Below are 13,575 nucleotides of genomic sequence, written 5' to 3'. Positions count from 1 at the left end.
TCCCCCTCCTCCCCTCTTCCTTCCCTCCTCCTCCCTCTTCTTCATCCTCCTCTTCTTCTTTTTATGGCTGCACCCATGGCATATGGAAATCCCTGGGCCAGGGACCGAACCCGTGCCACTGTTGCAACCCATGCCACAGGTGCAGCATCTCCAGTTCCCTTAACTATAACTGTGCTGGCCAGGGATGGAACTAAATAATGACTTGGTGGCAAGATTTTAGTTAAATTCAAGTCATTTTATTTTCAGGTATTACAAAAATTTTCACTTCCATTCACTCATGCTCTCAGTCATTCATTCATTATTTCAATAAATATTTCTATTACATAGATACTCTGTGCCTGGTACTGTTCCAAGGATGGGAAATACATTAGTGATCCAGAAAATAGAGCTTTTGTGGAGCTTACATTTTAGTGAGGGGGACTAGAAAGTAAACAAGATAAATATGAAGATGCAGAGTATGATAATGATAAGTGCTGAAGATAAAAATAAAGCAGGGAAGGGGGCTAGGAAAAAATTCTGACCAACTGTGGAAGTTTTTCATAGCATGGTCAGGGATGGCTTCACTGAGAATACACCATCTGAGTGAAGAGAAGAAGGAAGGATGAAGTGGTTGGGGTGCAGGTTAGGGCAGAGTTGAAGGTACCTCTAGTCAATGTAAGACTTGGGCTTTCCTCTGAGTGAACTGAGAAGTCCATTGGACCATTTTGAACAGAAGAGTGAGGTGATCTCACAACATTTTGCAGGGATTAATTGGCAACTATCTTGAAAGTAAACTTCCTCTGAGATGTAGGGTGAGGACAGAGCGGGGGGGCCAGTTAGGATGATGCTGCAGTTGCACAGGAGGGGGGCTGGTGGTAGCAGTGAAGTTGGTGAGAAGTAGTCAGATTCTGGACCCTTTTTTTAGCCACACCCATGGCATATGGGTGCCAGGGATTGAATTCAAGCCACAGCTGGAGTCTATGCCACAACTGCATCAATGCTGGATCCTTTTAATTCACTACACAGAGCTGGGGATCTCACCCTTGCTGCCTTAGAGACAACACCAGATCCTTAACCCACTGTGCCATGGTGGGAAATTTCTGGACATGTATATTTTTTATTTTTAAATTTTACTGTAGTATAACATTTTTATTATGTAAATTTTTAAAAATTTTTCAATGATTTTATTATGTTTATAGTTGTACAGTGATCATCAAAATCCAATTTTATAGCATTTGCATCCCACAACCCCAGTGTATCCCCCCACCAGCCACACTGTCTCCTTTGGAAACTATAACTTTTTAAAGGTCTGAATGAGTATCTGCTCTGCAAAGAAGTTCATTGTTTCCTTTTTTCAAATTCCACATGTCAGTGATAGCATTTGATGTTGGTGTCTCATTGTATGGCTGACTTCACTTAGCATGATAGTTTCTAGGTCCATCCATGTTGCTAAAAATGCCAGTATTTCATTCCTTTTAATGGCTGAGTAATATTCCATTGTGTATCTGTACCACATCTTCTTGATCCAGTCCTCTGTCTATGGATATTTAGGTTGTTTCCATGTCTTGGCTGTTGAAAATGGTGCTGCAATGAACACTGGAGTACCTGTGTCTTTGCGAGTCATGGTGTTCTCTGGATAGATGCCCAGGAGTGGGATTGCTGGATCAAATGGTAGTTCTATGTTTAGTTTCCTGAGGAATCTCCATACTGTTTTCCATAGTGGTTGCACTAATTTACAATCCCACCAACAGTGTACTAGGGTTCCTTTTTCTCCACACCCTCTCTAGCACTTATTGTTTGTAGACTTTTTGATGATGGCCATTCTGGCTGGTGTAAGTTGTACCTCATTGTGGTTTTGATGTGCATTTCTCTAATAATGAGTGATGTTGAACATCTTTTCATGTGTTTTTTGGCCATCTGTATGTCTTTTTTGGAGAATTGTCTGTTTAGATTTTCTGCCCATTTTTTGATGGGGTTGTTTGTTTTTTTGGTATTGAGTGGTAGGAGGTGTTTATATAATTTGGAGATTAATTGCTTGTCAGTTGATTCATTTGCAAAGATTTTCTCCCATTCTGTGCATTGTCTTTTTGTTTCGTTTAGGGTTTCCTTTGCTGTGCAGAAACTTTTAAGTTTAATTGAGTTCCGTTTCTTTACTTTTGTTTTTATCATCATTACTCTAGGAGGTGGACACCTGAGAAGATGTTGCTACGGTTTATGTAGGAGAGTGTTTGGCCTATGTTTTCCTTTAAGAATTTTATAGTGTCTGGTCTTAGATCTAGGTCTTTAATCTATTTGGAGTTTATTTTTGTGTATGGTGTTAGGGAGTGTTCTCATTTCATTCTTTTCCATGTGGCTGTCCAGTTTTCCCAGCACCACTTATTGAACAGGCTGTCTTTTCTCCATTGTATATTCTTGCCTCCTTTGTCATATATTAGTTGACTGTAAGTGCATGGGTTTCATTCTGGGCTTTCTATCCTGTTCCACTGATCTATATTTCTGTCTTTGTGCCAGTACCATACGGTTTTGAGGATTGTTGCTTTGTAGTATGGTCTGAAGTCTGGGAGCCAGATTCCTCCAGCTCCATTTTTCTTTTTCAGGATGTCTTTGGCCATTCTGGATCTTTTGTGCTTCCAAACAAACTTTAAAATATTTTGTTTGAGTTCTGTGAAAAATGTCCTTGGTACTTTGGTAGGGATTGCATTGAATCATTGAAGATTGCCTTGGGTAGTATAGTCATTTTGACAATATTGATTCTTCCAATCCAAGAGCATGGTATATCTTTCCATCTATTTGTGTCCTCTTTGATTTCTTTCATCAGTGTCTTATAGTTTTCAGAGTACAGGTCTTTTGTCTCTTTAGGTAGGTTTACTCCTAGGTATTTTATCCTTTTGGATGTAATGGTAAATGGGATTGCTTCCTTAATTTCTCTTTCTGACCTTTCGTTGTTAGTATATGGAAATGCCGTCAATTTCAGTGTATTAATTTTGTATCCTGCGACTTTGCCAAATTCATGGATGAGCTCTAACAGTTTTCTGGTTGAGTCTTTAGGATTCTCTAGGTATAGTATCATGTCATCTGCAAATAGTGATAGTTTTACTTCTCCCTTTCCAATTTGGATTCCTTTTATTTCTTTTGCTTCTCTTTTTGCTGTGGCTAGGACTTCCAAAAGTATGTTGAAGAGTAGTAGTGAGAGTAGACATCCTTCTCTTGTTCCTGATCTCAGGGGGAATTCCTTCAGCTTTTCACCCTTGAGAATGATGTTTGCTGTGGGTTTGTCATATATGGCCTTTATTATATTGAGGTAGGTTCCCTCTATGCCCACTTTCTGAAGGGTTTTTATCAGGAATGGGTGTTGGATTTTGTCAAAGGCTTTTTTTCTGCATCTATTGAGAGGATCATATGGTTTTTATTCTTCAGTTTGTTAATGTGGTGTATCACACTGATGGATTTGCGGATATTGAAGAACCCTTGCATCCCTGGGATAAATCCCACTTGATCATGATGTACAATCCTTGTAATGTATTGTTGGATGCAGTTTGCTAGTATTTTGTTGAGGATTTTTGCATCAATGTTCATCAGTGAAATTGGCCTGTAGTTTTCATTTTTTGTGGTATCTTTGTCTGGTTTTGGTACCAGGGTGATGGTGGCCACATAGAATGAGTTTGGGAGTATCCCTTCTTCTGCAATTTTTTGAAATAGTTTCAGAAGGAGGGGTGTTAGCTCTTCTCTAAATGTTTGATAGAATTCGCCTGTGGAGCCATCTAGTCCTGGACTTTTGTTTGTTGGAAATATTTTAATCACAGTTTCAATTTCAGTTCTTGTGATGGGTCCATTCATCTTTTCTATTTCATCTTGGTTTAGTCTTGGAGGATTGTACTTTTCTAAGAATTTGTCCATTTCTTCTAGGTTTTCCATTTTATTGGCATCTAGTAGTCTCTTATGATCCTTTGTATTTCTGTGATGTCTATTGTTACTTCTCCTTTTTCATTTCTAATTTTATTGATTTGAGTCCTCTCTCTTTTTTTCTTAATAACTCTGGCTAAGGGTTTATCAATTTTGTTGATCTTTTCAGAGAACTGGCTTTTTGTTTAATTGCTTTTCTTTGTTTCTATTTCATTGATTTCTGCTCTGATCTTTATGATTTTTTTCCTTCTGCTAACTTTAGGTCTTATCTGTTCTTCCCTCTCTAGCTGCTGTAGATGTAAAGTTACCTTGTTTATTTGAGCTTTTTCTTTTTCCTGAGGTAGGCTTGTTTTCCCATAAACTTTCCTCTTGGAATGGCTTTTGCTGCATCCCATAGGTTTTGGAGTGTTGTATCTTTGTTGTCATTTGCTTCTAGGTATTTTAAAATTTCCACTTTGATTTCTTCAGTGATCCATTGGTTTTTTAGTAGCATGTTGTTTAGTCTCCACGTGTTTGTGTTTTTTGCAGATTTTTTCTTGTTGTTGATTTCCAGTCCTATAGCGTTGTGGTTGGAAAAGATGCTTGATATGATTTCAATTTTCTTTGAGTTACCGAGGTTGGATTTGTAGCACAGGATGTAGTCAATCCTAGAGAATGTTCTATGTGCACTTGAGAAGAATGTGTATTATGTTTCTTTTGGATGGAATGTCCTATAAATATCTATTAAGTCCATCTGGTTTAATGCTTCATTCAGGGCCTGTGTTTCCTTATTGATTTTCTGTCTGGTTGATCTGTCCATTGCTGTAAGTGGGGTGTTAAAGTCCCCCACTATTATTGTGTTATTGTTGATTTCTCCTTTTAAGGTTGTTAGCAGTTGCCTTATATATTGTGGTGATCCTATGTTGGGTGTATAGATGTTTAAAATTGGTATAACTTCTTCTTGGATTAAGCCTTTGATCATTAGGTAGTGACCTTCCTTGTCTCTTAAAATATTCTTCATTTTGAGGTCTATTTTGTCTGATATGAGTATTGCTACTCCAGCTTTCTTTTGGTTCCTGTTTGCATGGACTATATTCTTCCATCCTCTCACTTTCAATTGTATGTGTCCCTAGAAGTAAAGTGGGTCTCTTGAAGGCGGCATATATATGGGTCTTGTTTTTGTATCCATTCAGCCAGTCTGTGTCTTTTGGTTGGGGCATTTAGTCCATTAACATTTAAGGTAATTATTGATATGTATGTTCTTTTTTTTTAAATTTTATTTTATTTTATTTAATTAACTTATTTATTTTTGTCTTTTGTCTTTTTGTTGTTGTTGTTGTTGCTATTTCTTGGGCCGCTTCCACGGCATATGGAGGTTCCCAGGCTAGGGGTTGAATCGGAGCTGCAGCCACCGGCCTACGCCAGAGCCACAGCAACGCGGGATCCGAGCCGCGTCTGCAACCTACACCACAGCTCACGGCAACGCCGGATCGCCAACCCACTGAGCAAGGGCAGGGACCAAACCAGCAACCTCATGGTTCCTAGTCGGATTCGTCAACCACTGCGCCACGACGGGAACTCCTGATATGTATGTTCTTATTGATATTTTAATAGTTGCTTTGGATTTGTTTTTGTTGCTCTTTTTTCTTCCCTTCTTTTGTTCTCTCTTCTGGCTTGATGTTTACCTTTTGTGTTGTATTTGAGTTGATTTTTCTTTTTTGTTTTTTATCAATTGTAGATTTTTGGTTTGAACTTATTTATTTATTTTTTTTGTCTTTTTGCCTTTTCTAGGGCCACACCTGCAGCATATGGAGGTTCCCAGGCTAGGGGTCCAATCAGAGCGATAGCTGCTGGCCAGAACCAGAGCCACAGCAATGTGGGATCTGAGCCGTGTCTGCAACCTACGCCACAGCTCACGGCAACGCCGGATCCTTTACCCACTGAGCAAGGCCAGGGTTTGAACCCACAACCTCATGGTTCCTAGTCGGATTCATTAACCACTGATCCACGATGGGAACTCCGGTTTGAAGTTGTTCTTAAGTTTTGATACAAGTCTATATGTATACATGAGATTGTTTTAGGTTGTTGGTCTCTTAATTGCAAGTGCATCTCCAGTGTCCTGCATTTGTACCCTCCTCTTCTCATGATTTCTGATTTTGGTGGCATAATTGAGCATGGATGATTTTGTATCTGTACTGTATATATACCTTTACTGGTGAGCCTTGTTATTTGTTGTATTTTTGTTTCTGGTTGTGGCCTTTTCTTTTCTGCCTAGAGAAGTTCCTTTAGTATTTGTTGTAAAGCTGGTTTAGTGGTGCCAAATTCTCTTAAGTTTTGCTTATCTGTGAAGCTTTTGATTTCTCCTTCAAATCTGAATGAGAGCCTTGCTGAGTAAAGTAATCTTGGTTGGAGGTTTTTTCCTTTCATCACCTTAAGTATATCATTCCACTCCCTTCTGTCCTGCAGAGTTTCTGCTGAAAAATCTGCTGATAACCTTATTGAGGTTCCCTTGTATGTTATTTATTTCTTTTCCCTAGCTGCTTTCAAGATTTTCTCTTTGTCTTTAATTCTGGTCAGTTTGATTAATATGTGTCTCGGGGTGTTCCTCCTTGGGTTTATTTTATGTGGTACTCATTGCTCTTCTGGATTTGAGTGAGTGGTTCCTTTCCCATGTTAGGGAATTTTTTGGCTATTATCTCTTTGAATATTTTTTTCTGTCCCTTTCTCTCTCTCTCTTCTCCTTCTGGCTCCCCTATAATATGGATGTTGGTGCTTCTAACATTGTCCCAGAGTTCTCTGAGACTCTCTTCATTTCTTTTCAATCTTTTTTTCTTTTCTGTTCCGCATCCGTAATTTCCACTAATCTGTCCTCCACCTCACTTATTTGTTCTTCTGCCTCCTGTATTCTGCTGTTGGCTGCTTCTAATGAATTTTTTATTTCAGTTATTGTATTTTGCATCTATTCTTGTTTAAGTTTTATATCTTGTATCTCTTTGCTCAGTGTTTCCTGTAAGTTATCCATCTTTGCCTCCAGTTTATTTCCAATGTCTTGCATCATCTTCTGTTTCAACAGTCTAATGTCTTTTTCCTGGAAGCAGATAATCTCCAGATCACTTATCTGTTTTTCTGTTTTTTTTTTCCCTTGCTCCTTTATACAAATTACAGTTCTCTGTCTTTTCATTTTTATAGGTTTTTGGTGTGGTGTCCTTTTTACAGATAATAGAATTGTAGCCTCTTACTTCTGCTGTCTGCCCCCCTTGTGGCTGAAGTTGGTATGGGGGCTTGCTGTAGGCTTTCTGATGGGAGGGACTGATACCTGCCCACTGGTAGGTGGAGCTGATTCTAATCCCTCTGGTGGGTGGGGCTTTGTCTCTGGTGAGATTAGAGGTATCTGTGTGCCTGGGGGGTCTTTAGGCAGCCTGTTTGTTGATGGGGGTACTCTAATCCCACCTGGATTGTTGTTTGGCCTGGGGATTATCAGTGGTCATGGGTGGGGCCAGATTTTCCCAAAATGGCCACTTCCAGAGAAATTTATGCAGATGACTATTCCCAAGAGCTTTGCTTTCAGTGTCCTTCCCCCACAACAAGCCATATTCACCCCATTTTTCCAAGAACTGCAGTCATGTTTGACCCAGATTCCTATGGATACTTTGCTTTGCCCTGTGACCTAGTGCACATGAAAATCTGTGTATACCTTGTAAGAATGGGGTCTCTGTTTCCTGAAGTCCTGTGGAGCTCCTGTGCACAAGCCCCACTGGCCTTCAATACCAGATGCTGTGGGGGCTCTTTCTCCCAGTGCCAGATCTCCACACATGGGAGTTTGATGTGGGGCTCAGAACTCTCACTCCTATAGGTGAGCCTCTGTGAAACATTACTTTCATGTCTGTGGAGCTTCCCATCTTGGAGTTATGGGGCTGCTTACATTGCATAATTGCCCCTCCTACCTCTTGATGTGGCCTCCTGTCTTCTGGAGGAGGATATCTTTTTGAAAGTTTCCAGTTCATTTGGTTAAAGATTTCTCAGTATTTGGTTGTAAATTTTGTTGTTTTTAGGAGAGAAGTTGAACTCCAGTCCTATTCCACCTTTTTAATCCCGTCTTCCCTGGAAAGCCCACTGTCTCCATTTTTTTCTGTTGGACTTTTGACGTTTTGACCAAAATTATTTTCAGGGCTTATTGTAGAGATGGTATTCCTTTTTTTTTCTCTTGGTTTTCTCAAATTACTTTCTTTATAAGTTTGTAAGCAGAATATCTAGACTATGAATGATCCTTAACCTTTACACTTGATAAACAGACATGAGGAAGGAGGTGAGGTGAGGGTGAAGTGAAGGCGAAAAAGGGCAAAGGGCATGGTTGTCTGATTTGTGCCAGGCTTGGTTCCAGTGAAGGAGAAGAGAAAGTCTGACAAAAGTATTGCTCTGTTTTTGAGGTTTTTTTGATTTTGTCCTCGAGAAAGTAAGAGGAATGGTTTGGTAGACTCTATTGTAAGATTTTGACAATTAGACCAGGAGAATGGGCCATGCCATTCATTGGCACACAGTAGGTGCCATGCACATTGTTGATGCTGGGAATATAAGGACATGCAGACACAGTGAGAGCCCTCAGGAGGCTTGCAGTCTTGTAGGTCATACAGATGAACATACAGGTAATTTTGATTTAGGGCTATGGGACACATGCGAGGAACATATAACTTAGCTTTACAGTGTCACAGAGGACTTCCTAGAGGAAGAAGATCAGAACAATGAGTAGGAATGACTTAAGGAAAAGTGAAGGGGTAGGGTGGTAGTATTTCAGGCCAAATAACAGAATGTGCAAAAGAGAGGAGATGAGAAGGAGGTAAATTCAGAGTGCCTCCCATGAAGGATGCTGGGAAACTGTAATGGATAAGACTATATTATAAAAATAGGATCTCATAACTGCAGGACTTCCACAATATAAGACTTCTGTCACGTTTCTGTCTCCTGGCTTGTTTTGTTTTATTCTGGAAGGCAGCTATGCTCACTACTGTACCACCCACTCCTGGTTTTGTTTTATTCTGTTGAGCTACTTGGGTTTTCCTGTTTTCCATCAACAAGGGTATTTGAAATTAACCAAGGATGAATCAGGGTTCACTGTCAGCCACTGCAGATTCATCACTGATCTTAACCTCCACTCTTAACTTAGTCTACTTTATTATTTGCTTCTATTATTTATTCTTTATGAGCATGAAAAGATATCACAGCAGCAGAGGCCCTGCTACTGCTAAGCTTCCAGCCTTTGGTAGAAAACATGAAAACAAGACACATTTACACATATTATTGGTGAGTCCATTTTCTTTCTAGTCTTTTATCTTCATCTTTTTATTCTTATTTTATTGGAATTACCCTCCTCTGATGATGACCGGGGTGGGAATAGTGCCTCATGTGGGCCCTGGAAGCACAGAGTATGTTTATAAAGACTTAATAAAGGTGCACCAGGGTAGGGAGTCTTTTCACCAAAGGAGTAGCATCTTCAGCGTCCAAGGAAGAGAAGCATTTAATCTTTATCTTTATTTTTTAATTATTGTTATCATTTTCTTTTTTACAGCTGCACCCGTGGCACATGGAATTCCCAGGCTAGGGGTTGAGCTGAAGTGGCCTACACCACAGCCACAAGAAACGCCACATCTGAGGTGTGTCTTGTGACCTACACCACAGCTCATAGCAATGCTGGATCTTTAACCCACTGACCAGGCCACGGATTGAACCTGCATCCTCATGGATACTAGTTGGGTTCTTAACCCACTGAGCCACAGCAGGAACTCCTAATCTTTACTTTTAACATGGACATTCTTTACTTTTTTCACTGTGTCCTTTTCTCTAATCATTAGAGCAGATGTGCAATGTGTGTTTGATAGGCCTCAAACAGGCTATTTTAGCATAAAATTCAAGTTAACTCATGTTAACAAAAAAAAAAAAAAAAAAAAAAAGACTTGGTGTTCCCTGGTGGCTCAGTGGGTTAAGGATCCAATGTTGTCAGTACTGTGGCTCTGGTTCAATCCCTGGTCCAGGAACTTCCACATGCTATGAGTGCAGTAAAAAAAAAAAAAAAAAGAAAAAATAAAAGCCTTAGTAAAAGGATGGAGACTTCGGGTGAAGGAGAAAATGCAGACTTGAGTCTAGTGAAAACTTTTACTTAAAAGGAGATACTTCCTATGGACCACAATGCATTCTTCACATCTGCCCCTTCAGTCTCTGTGCTGAGTCAGCCTTATCCTGTCTTTCCAATTCATTTTCTTGCTATCCTGTGATGAGAGTAGATGTTAATTTTCTCATTTATTGCTTAGGAGAATTCACATCTAGAAGGCAGTTTAGAGATGATCTGGATTATTGCCTCCCACCTGCTAATAAGAAAACAGCTTCAAAGTGGTAAAAACTGGCCTAAAGGCACATGTCCAGTCCACTGCAGAGCCCACAGGGGCTCTCAGACCAGGAACTGGGTCTTCTGAGTTGAATTTAAGGGTCTGTTCCCTTCATGTCTTAACTCTCACTGGAGGCAAAAATTAAAAAACAAATGAGGATAAAACAGCAGTTTTGAGATCCCGTGGGCTTTTGCTTGATGTGATTACTTGTTCAAAATGCTTAGGCAATTGTGTGTTTTTTGTTAAAACAATTGATCACTATACATTTATGCAAAGTTATAAAATAGGGCAAATAGTATAAATTTTAAGATTAATACAGGGATACTAGAAAATGCTTAGTCATTGCGCAAAGTATTTTACGTCTAGGTACTCCTTTAATTTGCTAGTTTTCTATATAATATTTTAGAAATATAAATGTATAGACATACCTATATATGGCTATTATCTATCTATCCATCCATCCATCCATCCATCCATCCATCTAGCATTTACAGGCAGCTTTTCCAGGAATCTATTGCATCAAGTGAAGCCTGATCATAGACCAGGATTTTATAACTCACTCTAGCTGTGTTAAAAAGCTCAATGAAAGTTTTTGATTTTCATGCTGAACTCTGCAGCAATTTGTGGCAGGTCAATTATGGTTTACCCCATAGAATTCCAGCTGAGTGTATGACTCACCCAGCAAACATGGGACTTGAGTAGGAAGTAGGAGACACTTTCTGTTTTACGGGTATCCTGTCTTTATAGCCCTCTGGTGAGCTTTTCTTATGAAAGGTTGCTTTGAATCTTTAGGCTGGGATGTGTTCTGTGATCATTACAGCTTTTCAAGTCCTGATATGTACGTACCTCTTCAGTAGGCTTCTATATGTTTTAGAATTTTAACTCTTTATGATGCTGTGATGAGTAAGTAAGCAGTGGGAGGCCACCATCACTATTTCTTCCTCAAGAGTCCAAAAGATAAAGTTCTTGGTCTATTGTGACAACTTAGGCCCATGTTAACAGGCATGGATGATCTTAATGCCTAAATAACATTTATACTGCAGTTTATTAAACATGTCTAGAAATTTCTAAAGCCTGCAAAACCCAAGTAATGTTTAAAAAATAAGTTGTTTTTTTTTTTTTTTTTTTTGTCTTTTTGCCATTTCTTGAGCTGCTCCTGCGGCATATGGAGGTTCCCAGACTAGGGGTCTAATCAGAGCTGTAGCCGCCGGCCTATGCCAGAGCCACAGCAAAGGGGGATCCGAGCCGCATCTGCAACCTACACCACAGCCCACGGCAATGCCAGATCCTTAACCCACTGAGCAAGGTCAGGGATCGAACCCGCAACCTCATGGTTCCTAGTCGGATTCATTAACCACTGCACCACGACGGGAACTCCTTAAAATATAAGTTTAATAGGATTTTAACATCAAAGAAACAGAAATCCCTTAAAATTAGAATTAATATTGAAGATAGCAAGCAGCCACCTAAAGAGTAAGAGCATAGTGACAGATCAACCACATTTGTTTTTTCTGACCCCTAGGAGTTAAGTTGATTAATCCACATTCTGTGAGATTAGTGAGATTGGTCAGTCAGCAGCACGAACTCACTTTTTCTACAAGTTGTTCCACTGTTCTGTCATTAGGACAGGCTGGGTGAAGGTGCAGCAATGAACAACGCTAATGCCTTAATGTAACAAAAGTTTATTTATTTATTTTATTTTACTTTTTTTGGTCTTTTTTTGCTATTTCTTGGGCCGCTCCCGCGGCATATGGAGTTTCCCAGGCTAGGGGTCTAATCGGAGCTGTAGCCACCGGCCTACGCCAGAGCCACAGCAACGCGGGATCCGAGCCGCGTCTGCAACCTACACCACAGCTCACGGCAACACCGGAACGTTAACCTACTGAGCAAGGCCAGGGACCGAACCTGCAACCTCATGGTTCCTAGTCAGATTCGTTAACCACTGTGCCACGACGGGAACTCCCAAAAGTTTATTTTTTGCCCTTGCCACATGGTTATAATGGGAATTGACAGGAGGGCTCTGCTTATTGCACTCATACAAAAACACTCAGGGTGACGGGAATTCCAACTCAACCTGAACTTCTGTGATGCCCAGGAAGGGTGAGTAGAGTTCTGCAGTCTCACCCTGGTAATTTTATGCTTCTACCAGGAAGAGATACATATCGTTTCTACTTACATTTCACTGGCCAAAGCAAGCCACTTGCTCACACTCAGTTCAAAGTGTCAGAGAAATAACATTCCACCAAGGGTTTGGAAAGAGGAAAAAGACCAGTGATACAATTATACTGTAGTAACACATTGAACTGGTAAGATATCATCTGTAATACTTTCCCCTTTTCTTTGCAGTTTCAATAAATGAAATAAGAGAATGATATTTCCAGTGACAAGTGACTGATTTTTTTATTTAAAAGGCCAAGTTGGTTATTTTAGAATACCTTCTTTTAATATTTCTGTGTGGTTGCAGTGTATGGCCTTTGAGCTCATAATCATTTATGTCATGCCCAGAAAACTGATTTAAATATTGAGTTGAATTGTTAGTTTTATAATTGCTAGAGTTTGAATTGCTCTTTGCCTATTATATTTCTTCTAGAATTAAAAAAATTTTTTTTGATTTTGCTCCAGTTTTATTTTTATTAAGTTGAGGCAGCCACTCTTTTTCAAAAATTGCAGATCTGCAGGATAGATGATGATTTTTTTCTACCATGGAATGTTCTTATATCATTATGTCTGGACTTTTTATTTATTTATTTATTTTTAATGGCTGCACCTGCGGTGTCTGGCAGTTCCAGGAATTGAATCCAAGCCTCAGCTTCGGCAACACTGCACTGGGCCAGGGATTGAAACCGAACCTTTGTAGCAACCCAAGCCACTGCAGCTGGATTCATAACCCACTGTGCCACAGTGGGAACTCCTCTTCTAGAATTAAAAAAAAAACCCCACAGCTTATTGAACATGTCCTATGTGAGAGGCACATTACTAGATACTTTACCTAAGTTATCTTAATCTCCCTAGCAATTCTATGTGATAAGGATTATGGTCTCTTTATTACAGAAACAGATATTCCTAGTAGTTAATCAGTTAACCCATGGCCACTCCATTTATGGAGCTGGGATTTGATCCAAGTCAATTTGACTCCACATCTCAGGCTCTGTTCTCTGTAATTTGCAGCTTCCATGTACCCACATTGATTTTGTAGCATAATAACTGTTATTGTCCATCTCAGCCTCTAGATCTGATGATTTTGTTAATGATATATGCACAAAAAGACATTCTAAAACATCACAACTCTGCTGTTGAGCTACTTGAGGAAGCAGCTTGATTTGGTAGTTAAGAGCAG

This window comes from Sus scrofa, chromosome 1, assembly GCF_054392235.1.
Source record: "Sus scrofa isolate SSC_HxYL_T2T_F1_AM1 chromosome 1, Sscrofa_HxYL_maternal_Yorkshire_Landrace_v2.0, whole genome shotgun sequence".
Classification (NCBI taxonomy): domain Eukaryota; kingdom Metazoa; phylum Chordata; class Mammalia; order Artiodactyla; family Suidae; genus Sus; species Sus scrofa.
This window is presented reverse-complemented; position numbering follows the sequence as displayed.